This window comes from Hylobates moloch, unplaced genomic scaffold (genome assembly GCF_009828535.3).
Source record: "Hylobates moloch isolate HMO894 unplaced genomic scaffold, HMol_V3 SCAFFOLD_8, whole genome shotgun sequence".
In the NCBI taxonomy this organism is placed as follows: Eukaryota; Metazoa; Chordata; class Mammalia; order Primates; family Hylobatidae; genus Hylobates; species Hylobates moloch.
This window is the reverse complement of record NW_026652283.1, coordinates 31214962-31225184: the sequence shown is the minus strand read 5'-3', so window position 1 is coordinate 31225184 and position 10223 is coordinate 31214962.

Below are 10223 nucleotides of genomic sequence, written 5' to 3'. Positions count from 1 at the left end.
AATGCTGGATTATAGCTTATTTATGAGTTTCATGAGTAAGACAAATTTGATTGCCTTTCACAGAGAAATTCTCACCAGGTTATTATATTCCTAGATCCTGTTAACTAATAAAAATACAGAAACCAAAAATTACTCCAAATTAGTCATTCAAGTAGAAATGCTTGCAAGACTTCTTTGTATAAAAAGAAGATGCCACCAAACAGCACTATTAAGAACATTTCCTCCTATTGCTCCTGGTCATCACTGCTACCTCTGCTAAATCCAATCTGCTTTTTACAAACATTTATAAATCTACCTTTTAGCCTGCTATAGCAATCATTCCTGAGGGACATTGCTTTTTCACTAGGAATTTACTCCTATGGGCAGTGCCTAAAGCGGTTCAGATTTTATGTTCTTGACCTAAATCTGGGTACCCACTATAAATCCAAACTCGACAGAGAATGTCCACGTGTCTGGTGAAATGGGTCATCTGGGGTTTCAAAGATTTCAGGGCTTCCGTAGTCACATGGACAGGACAATTACTTGAGGCATGAAGACTGGTAGGTACTCCTAGGGTAGTGTAAAATTGTTGCAAAAAGTTCTGCTTTATAATCAATAAAATAAGAATTGATTTTCACTACAATATAAGCTCCATACAGCAGAAATTTTTGTAAGCACTCAATTATTTGTTGAATGAGTGAATGGACTTTCATCTCAGCTCCGCTCTGTGATCAAAGCCTAGTTCCAAGATCCAGCTTCTTCATCTATGAAAAGGAAATTACATGTATTACATGAAGTAATTTAGGAAATGTGTATGGAACTAAGTATAGCACAAGTATAAATTAATATTTTAAGCAATAAAATTACTTTCTAATAATCATTATAAATAATTCAAGCTAAGTCTGCAATAAAAGATTATTTAAATCCTTGAAAGGCAACAATGGGGAAAACTGTTGTTTAAAAATTGCAAGCGTTTTCTTTCTCTTAAAACATGAGGGATTAAACTTTCAAGCACAAACACATTTTGTTTTTGTAAAGTCATCTGAATGGATACTCATTTACACAAATGTAGAACAATGGTTCTCAGTTGCAATAGAAATATTTCGGACATGTAGCAGCAAAGAAATGAACTGCTTTGCTTTACATTTTAACATAGTGACATTAATGTAAACAGGTTTATTTAAAAAATATCTTTCTTTTATTAGCATAAGGACAGAAAGATATTTTTAATACGTATGGACCTAGACCATTCCATGCCTTACATTATTGCTTGTCCTTATGAAATTGCATGAGTGTTTTCCTGAAGAAGTTGCCCACAAGAGATTGGGAGAGGATACTGGCAACGGCAGAGAAGACTTGGAGACATGATCTCCATCATCTAATGATAAGGGACATAAAGAGAACATGATTTGGATTGCTGAAGCCTCAACTGAACTCCACTGTGGATTTCCTACAAATGCTGTTATTTAAAAACACATCCTCTAATTCTCAGAAATGTATTGATGCCACACATTATCATGGTCTGAAGACCCTCAGGAACCAAAGAGGAACCAAAACCACACTCTTATGAGTGGGGGTGGAGTTTGGAGAGAATGGACTATAGGGAGTAGGGAGACCAAAATGGCATGCACAGAAGTCTATGAATTCCCCATTTCCCACCTACCTATAATGGGATAGAGGTGGAAGTGGAAAGTCAATGTTTGGAGATAAGGCCAGCATGGGAAAGGGAAAAGAGATCGTGATCAAGGGAATTCCTGAGTTTCTATGCACACTAATGTTTGATGGAGTATGCATGTAATTACCTAGGAACTTAAATATGGGTAAAAATAACAACAAAACAACAACAAACTTTCATCTGAAAAATCTGGAAAACAATAGTTTCTGGTTTGGAGAGAATGACCATCTTTATAATCTTTGTATGTTCATGTAGTTGCTCATCCCTTCAATTAACACTTATGGAGCACAACTCTGTCTCCAGAATTGAACTGGATGCTGGGTTTATAGACACTTACAAGGCAAGACCACTGACATCAAGGTGTTCACAGTGGGGGACAAACATATAAATAAATACGTGTAACAGGAGTCTGTGTAATTCATAAGATAAAACAAAGGAGGGTTGGTAATTATACCTCAACAGCAACTAAGAAAGTGGTATCTGAATTAGATTCTTTCAACCCAAAACTGCAGCTGTTCATAAAGCATAGAAGCTTGTTTTTACTTTACGGGCAAAAAAAAAAATTGCAACCAGAGGTAAAGAATATGGTGCCAAGAGCCCTCTGAAGCGTACAGCTGGCATACATATTTCATGGTACCTTCCTCAGCCTACTATCACAGTGGTCAGTGATGATATTACACAAATAGAATATGTCGATAATAGGGTTTCATGGTACCTTCCTCAGCCTACTATCACAGTGGTCAGTGATGATATTACACAAATAGAATATGTTGATAATAGGGTTTTTTTTTTAAGTTTTCAATATTAGGTCATTGAGAAATGATCACTACAATGAACTCACTGAACCTTAAAATACTATTTTGTGAAATATATTGTATATTTTCAAGCATTTTTTCTTTTTTAAACTATTCTTTCCTTGTACCTTAATGAGCGAGCAGCAAATGAACCCCCTGAACTTATTCACATTCAACCAATATTAAGTATCTACTATGTGACAAGCACCAATATGTATCACAAAGGTATGTCACAATGGGAATGTAGGTCAGAAGAAAAGTGTGGATAAAGGGTTAAGGGATTACAGAAGAGGTTGTAAGTAACTCGAGAAATGGATCAGATTTGGGGTTTAAATACATGTAGAAACACGCAAGGGGGAGAAGTGAAGAGTCAAAGGGCATTTCAAGTTCACCATGTGCAAAGAAAGAGGTGGATAAGTGAACACCAATGCTTCAGGAATGATGAAAAGATGGTGCATAAAATGCTCCATAACCTGCCTTCTGTGGATCTCTTACACTAAATCTTGCTACTTCTTGCATCATACATTTATCTTCTGTGCCATTGCCTGTGCAATCTACTCTATTTAGATGACTGCCTTTCACTCTTCATTTCTCCTGGTTAATGTCTTTATACAAGTCTTCTCCACTCAACTATGGATTCCTTGGAGACAGGCACACATCTTATTCATCTTTGTATCCCAGCACATAACACAATTCTTGGCACAATGCAGGCATTCTATAAATGCCTATTGAATCCATTGATACATCTATCCACCAACAAAGTTAGGGAGCACTTTCTTTTGTCATTGGTTGGTGCATAAGTTCACAACAGTTAAAAAAAAAAAAAAAGACATGGTAATCTAAGGAAGAAAGCAGCAGATGAATCTGAGAAAGTATGTTGGGAACAGACAATGAAAGGTCAGCGAGGCCACCTTAAAGAGGTTAGAATTAACTTTGTGTGTAATTTTCACCAAAGGTTTATATAGAGGGAAGAGGTACCATTTTTAAATAGAAACATATATATATATATATATATAGTAAAACTTTAGAGAGGGCAGAGTCTTGTTGAAGTAGAAGATTAAGTTAGGACGTATTTGTTGACTGTAGAGGACTGCAGAGTGCTGTAAGAGGTAGTGGAGATGTTAACTGCAGAAGCAGATCTTGTAAAACAAAAAATATGAGAGTGAAGACTCTCTTTGAATCTAGTAAGAATTGAGTTTGGTAATAAAAAGGAACCAGTTGGAGGAGGATCAGGCAGATGTGTGTGGATTTGAAATAAAAAGTAACAATGGACCACCATGACAAGGAGAACTATGAAATGAGAATAACATTTGAGGAAGACAAGTCAATAATTATCCCCATAAAAGAAGGGGTATGACAAAGCAGATGAGAGGTGAGCTATGTAGCTCTGGCTATTAACCAGCATGCAAGTGATAAAAGCCAAGGACAGCTGGAAAAACAGAAAGAAACGAATATGAAACAAGTAAGAATAGAACTTACTTTACGAGTAGTATGTGAAAATATATATATATATTTTTTAAAAAGCTCTGTCACCAGGCTGGAGTGCAGTGGCGCAATCTCGGCTCACTGCAAGCTCCGCCTCCCGGGTTCACGCCATTCTCCTGCCTCAGCCTCTCCGAGTAGCTGGGACTACAGGCGCCCGCCACCACGCCCGGCTAATTTTTTGTATTTTTAGTAGAGATGGGGTTTCACCGTGGTCTCGATCTCCTGACCTCGTGATCCGCCCGCCTCGGCCTCCCAAAGTGCTGGGATTACAAGCGTGAGCCACCGCGCCTGGCCAACAGATCTAAATTTATAATATTTGCTTAATTCAGGAGCCACAAACTGAGAAATTATCATTTGAAAATGTTTCCGATCTTTAAGAGCTACAGTATCCTGGCAGAGGCAAATGCATAATTGTCTAAAGGGACTCTTTTTGCAAGTAAGGGTGTAAGAGAGTCCCATAAACAAAACCATCCCACTGAAGAAGAGCACCACAGGAAGAAATAAATCACTAAGAGTCAGTGGAGGTTGTAAACAAGAGTTAGGAACTGAAAAGCTAAAAATAACAAAACTAATAGAAAAGAAGATAAAATAAAGACATATAACTTGATTAAAAGGGCAAAATAATAGAAATCATAATGAAAGAATAGGTAGAATTCACAAAGAACCAAACAGAACATGTATTTTGGAAAACAATACTGTCACTGAAATTAAAATGAATGGGTCTAACCAGTCCCACTGGGTGAATGAATATAATAACCTCCTTTTCTATTCCTCATTTTAAATTATACTTAGCTGTGTTTCTTTGCAGGTTCGTCAAACAGGTCATATTCGGTGAACCCACAGTTCAAATAATATGGCGTTAGAAATAAAATACAGTCATGCGTTGCCTAACAACGAGATACATTCCGAGAAATGCCTCATTAGGCAATTTCATTGTTGTGCAAACATCATAAAAGTATACTTACACAAACCTAGATATTATAGCCTTATGATCCCAGACTACAAACTTTTATAGCATATTACTGTACTGAATAATGTAGGTAACTGTAACGCAATGTTAAGTGTTTGTGTTTCTAAACAGAAAGGGTAGTATTGTTTCTGGAATTGGTGGGTTCTTGGTCTCACTGACTTCAAGAATGAAACCGTGGACCCTCGAAGTGAGTGTTACCGTTCTTAAAGGCGGCGTGTCCGGAGTTTGTTCCTTCTGATGTTCGGATGTGTTCGGAGTTTCTTCCTTCTGGTGGGTTCGTGGTCTCGCTGGCTCAGGAGTGAAGCTGCGGACCTTCGCAGTGAGTGTTACAGCTCATAAAAGCAGTGTGGACCCAAAGAGTGAGCAGTAGCAAGATTTATTGCAAAGTGCGAAAGAACAAAGCTTCCACAGCGTGGAAGGGGACCCGAGCGAGTTGCTACTGCTGGCTCGGGCAGCCTGCTTTTATTCTCTTATGTGGCCCCACCCACGTGCTGCTGATTGGTAGAGCCGAGTGGTCTGTTTTGACAGGGCGCTGATTGGTGCGTTTACAATCCCTGAGCTAGACATAAAGGTTCTCCACATCCCCATCAGATCAGTTAGATACAGAGTATGGACACGAAGGTTCTCCAAGGCCCCACCAGAGCAGCCACAAACCTCGAGCTAGACACAGGGTGCTGATTGGTGTGTTTACAATCCCTGAGCTAGACATAAAGGTTCTCCACATCTTCACTAGACTCAGGAGCCCAGCTGGCTTCACCCAGTGGATCCTGCACCGGGGCTGCAGGTGGAACTGCCTGCCAGTCCTGTGCCGTGCGCTCGCACTCCTCAGCCCTTGGGTGGTCGATGGGACCGGGCGCTGTGGAGCCGGGGGTGGCGCTGGCCGGGGAGGCTCGGGCCGCATAGGAGCCCATGGAGGGGGTTGGAGGCTCAGGCATGGCGGGCTGCAGGTCCTGAGCCCTGCCCCGCGGGAAGGCAGCTAAGGTCCGGTGAGAAATCGAGCGCCCTGCCAGTGGGTCGGCACTGCCGGGGGACCCAGCACACCCTCCGCAGCCGCTGGCCTGGGTGCCAAGCCCCTCACTGCCCAAGGCCGGCAGGGCCCGCTGGCTGCTCCGAGTCGGGGGGCCCTCCAAGCCCACGCCCACCCGGAACCCCAGCCGGCTCGCCGCACGCAGCCCCAGTTCCCGCTGGCGCCTCTCCCTCCACAGCTCTCTGCAAGCTGAGGGAGCCGGCTCCCGCCTTGGCCAGCTCAGAAAGGGGCTCCCACAGTGCAGCGGTGGGCTGAAGGGCTCCTCAAGTGCCGCCAAAGTGGGAGCCCAGGCAGAGGAGGCGCCGAGAGCAAGCGAGGGCTGTGAGGACTGCCAGCATGCTGTCACCTCGCGGTATGTTGCACTGTGATGTCACAACATCACTAAGCAATAGGAATTTTTCAGCTCCATTATAATCTTAAGAGACCACAGTCATATAATGTAATCGGACATTGAAATATTATGTGGTGCATGAATGTATTCAAAAAGTGCTGCCAGGCCACTGCCCTCCACCCTGTGACAGAGTGAGACTCCTCTAAAAAAATAAAAGTGCTGCTAGTCAATCCAATGTAAAAATATAAACTTTCTGTCATTATCAATTCATTTCCTTGAACCTAAAAATAATCTCTCAACAAAATCAGTCTTCCTTACTTCTGCGGTAAAGTCCTTTCTTTTTTTCTTGTCCTTTGTTCCAAGGAGAAAGGATTCACTCGGGTCCTTGTGAGAAGATTTTCTTTAGCACTCTAAAATTAGAAAAGTATACCCAGGAGAGAGCACGTTCCTTCCAGTTCCCTAGGAGAGTAGAGCACCAAATCTTTCTCCTAGGTCTTGCTTTATGGCTGTATGTGTGTCCTTGCTGGTACTGATGCCTTCCATATAAGGACTCAGACTCCACTAGCTGCCAGATTTCCGCTTGAAACAATGCCTGCTAGCGTTGAAGCTTTCAAACGATTTTAATCCATGGTGACGAAGCAAGAACAGTGTTTGCTGTATACTGCATCTACCCTATACTCTATCTGTTTCTACCCCTCACATCTCCAAATTAGGGGGCTTTACTGGCTTTGTGCCTTGGTTTTTTCCACTCACCTGTGGTGATCTCAGGAGGCAGAGTTTCAAGTTAGTCATCAGTGATTTCCTCAAGCCCATTTGTCCTATATTTAGCAGCAATTCCTTAGTGCTTCTGGCATGCAATAAGACTAAAACTGATAAGAGATCTCCACCTTTATAAGCATTTTTCATTTTAATCAATGGTCTTAATGGGAGTAGTTAGATCTGCACATTCTTCTAACCACCCAGAAGTCTTTATCCAACAACAGTGCATTTGTATGTTTTCATCCATTTGACGTAAGTGTATCAGCTAGTTGTTAAAGTGCAAAGACTAACAGTCTGTCTTTTTTTTTTGAGACGGAGTCTGGCTCTGTCCCCCAGGCTGGAGTGCAGTGGCGCGATCTCGGCTCACTGCAAGCTCCGCCTCCCGGGTTCACGCCATTCTCCTGCCTCAGCCTCCCGAGTAGCTGGGACTACAGGCGCCCGCCAACACGCCTGGCTAATTTTTTGTATTTTTTAGTAGAGACGGGGTTTCACCGTGTTAGCCAGGATGGTCTCGATCTCCTGACCTCGTGATCCGCCCGCCTCGGCCTCCCAAAGTGCTGGGATTACAGGCTTGAGCCACCCCGCCCGGCCAACAGTCTGTCTTAACACATATTTCCATACCAAAAATCACTTTATTTCACAACTTGACAAAGTCCACATTAGGATTTGTTGGCAAATTAAAATTCTTTACTCACAAAATGATAAAAGGAAGGAGACACAGCTCAAAGTTAACGTGTAAAAGTTAACAGAATCAATACAAGTGGATAGCTGTGGAGCCTAGGGGATGCAGGAATCAAGGCAGACAAAGATATCTGTTGAATTAAATTAACGTTAGGTCACTACTCATGGTTGACATCACAGAAGTGGGTAAGCATATCAGAGTAAATAAATGAATCCTTTCTTAAACAAAAAACCCACAAAACTTATTTTACTCCCTTAACGAGAAATATTTTCAAAATATAGGCCCATTCCTGGTAGGTTAAGACCAGTTCAGATGACTGCATTGCTATTCCAGGGCCAAGAAAGCAACTTTAAAAACATGCCCTACGCCATGGTCTAAATGCGTCCCTCAAAATTCACATTTTGAAATCCTAACTCCCAAACTGATGGTTTTAGCAAGTGGCCTCTTGGGAAGTGAGGAATGGGATTAAGGTCCTTATAAAACAGGCCCAAGGGAGGGCCTCTGCCTCTCCACCATGTGAGGAGAGCCAGAAGGTGCTATCCACTAAACAGAAAGCACCCCTCCCTAGACACACCTTATTCTGTGACATTCCAGCCTTCGGAAATGTGAAGAATAAACTTCTGTGGTTCATAAACTACCCAGTCTATGATATTTTGTTATGGAAGCCCAAAAGGATCAAGCCATTCCAAAATAGCATTGTTGCCCACACCATCTTTTTGTTCCTCACCTAGGGTAACACCATACCCATTCGGAGTTAAGCCCTTCCTAACTCTTCAGTATCAACGTGCTTGGAAACGTGAGCAATCCTGACACCTTTTTTCGTCCTGAAGAACAATACATACTACTAATAGAATCGGCTAATAGTACTAGATTCTACGCATTTAGCCTAGTATGTATTTAAAAGCATGCAATCTGGAGCTAGACCGCCTGGGAACAAATCGCAGCTTACTAGACAAGCTGTTTAACCTTTTACTTGGGCTCATTTAACTCACTTGTAAAACGAGGGCAATTTCTGATTTCATAGTGTTGCTACGTGGATTTTAAATTGCCCCTTGCAACATAGCCTAACACTCAGAACTTAGTAACATGAACTGTCTTAAAAGGTTTCCAGAAAAAATCCCCGACAGGTTAGGTCGGCTTATCATTACAACGCTTTCCGGTGTAAGGGAGATGAATAGCTACTTAGCACCACACAATTTCTCCTCTGGGCTCGGAACAGCTCTCGGTAGACTACGATCCCTTCCCGACGTGGAAATTTCAGATAAAAAGGCCAGCACGGGGCGGAGCCAGGACGCGGGCCAGAGTCCACCGAAGGAGGGTGCCTCTCCGGCCCAACGAAGTACAGCTTTTATTTTGCAGCAATCTGAGCCAACCCGAGGAGATTCTGAGGCTTCCACAACGGAACGGACGAGAACATTCATAGAATGCCTCTCCACCTCCTGACTGTCGCTTCGACGGGAGAAAAGTAAGCCGCAGCGAGCACCGCAGACTCGAGAAGGCGGAGTCTGCAGTGTGCCTAACGCGGACCAGAGGGACCGAGGCGGGGCGGGGCTGGCGAAGCGCGAGGACCCAGGGCCGAGGTGTGGGGCTGACCATAGCGTGCCGGACGCCGGTGTGAACATACACTATCTGCTCCTGTAGTGCCCAGGCCCGTGCCGGGGAGTCCCCGGAGCTACCATTATCGAGACTCTCATTCCTATTGCCCTACGGCTTTAATCCTTCGAGAGTAGGGGAAAAATGGAACCCTAAAGACAGGCAGCTCCTAGGCACCAGCACAGGAAATAAGCAATGGAGGTGGGGTCCTTTGCTCGCGCCGAAATTCAAAGGAATAAATAGTTCCGGCGGGGGTGTTGAGAGCGGTGAGGCAGGTGTTGTAGCCGCTATGGTGAAGTTCGCTTCGTAGCAGCCCCGGCTAGAGAGTTGGCCTGCTCCCCGCCTTTGTGACCCGGGGGAGCTTTTGGGGTGCGTCAAGCCCCTGGCCTGAGGCAGCGGTGAGGCGTGTGCGTGAGCACGGCTGGTCGGGCCCAGCCAGACATCCGGGCGGGGGGCGGGAGGCGGGAGGCGAGGCGCGGGGGCTGCAGGGAGGGGGACCAGTGGCAGAGGGACTTTAGGTGATCCTTAGAAATAGAGGCTAGTTTCTGTTCGACCGTGGAGTAGAGCGAAGAGGTGTAGACAGGCCTGGAGAAGCCAGGTAACAACCTGAGTAAAAAGCAAGAAGTTGGAGAATATGAGATACGTCTCATCTCTAGTAAATACTTAAATGACTTCCCCTCCTCCCGGAGTCAAGCACAATTCGGGGATGCAGTGACGGACGTAGGTGAAGATACTGTAGGAACTTACAGACAAGTAATGACCGTCTGATATCAGCTTTAAGTACCATGAAGGAAAAAGAAAGCCGAGTGAAGGATTGTGGAGAGGTGACATAGGGAGGTCAGGGAGGACTCCAGTAAGGTGACATTTGAGCAAAGACGTGAGTGCAGTAGAGAGTAACCTATGTCAGTATCAGAGAAAAGCACGTTAA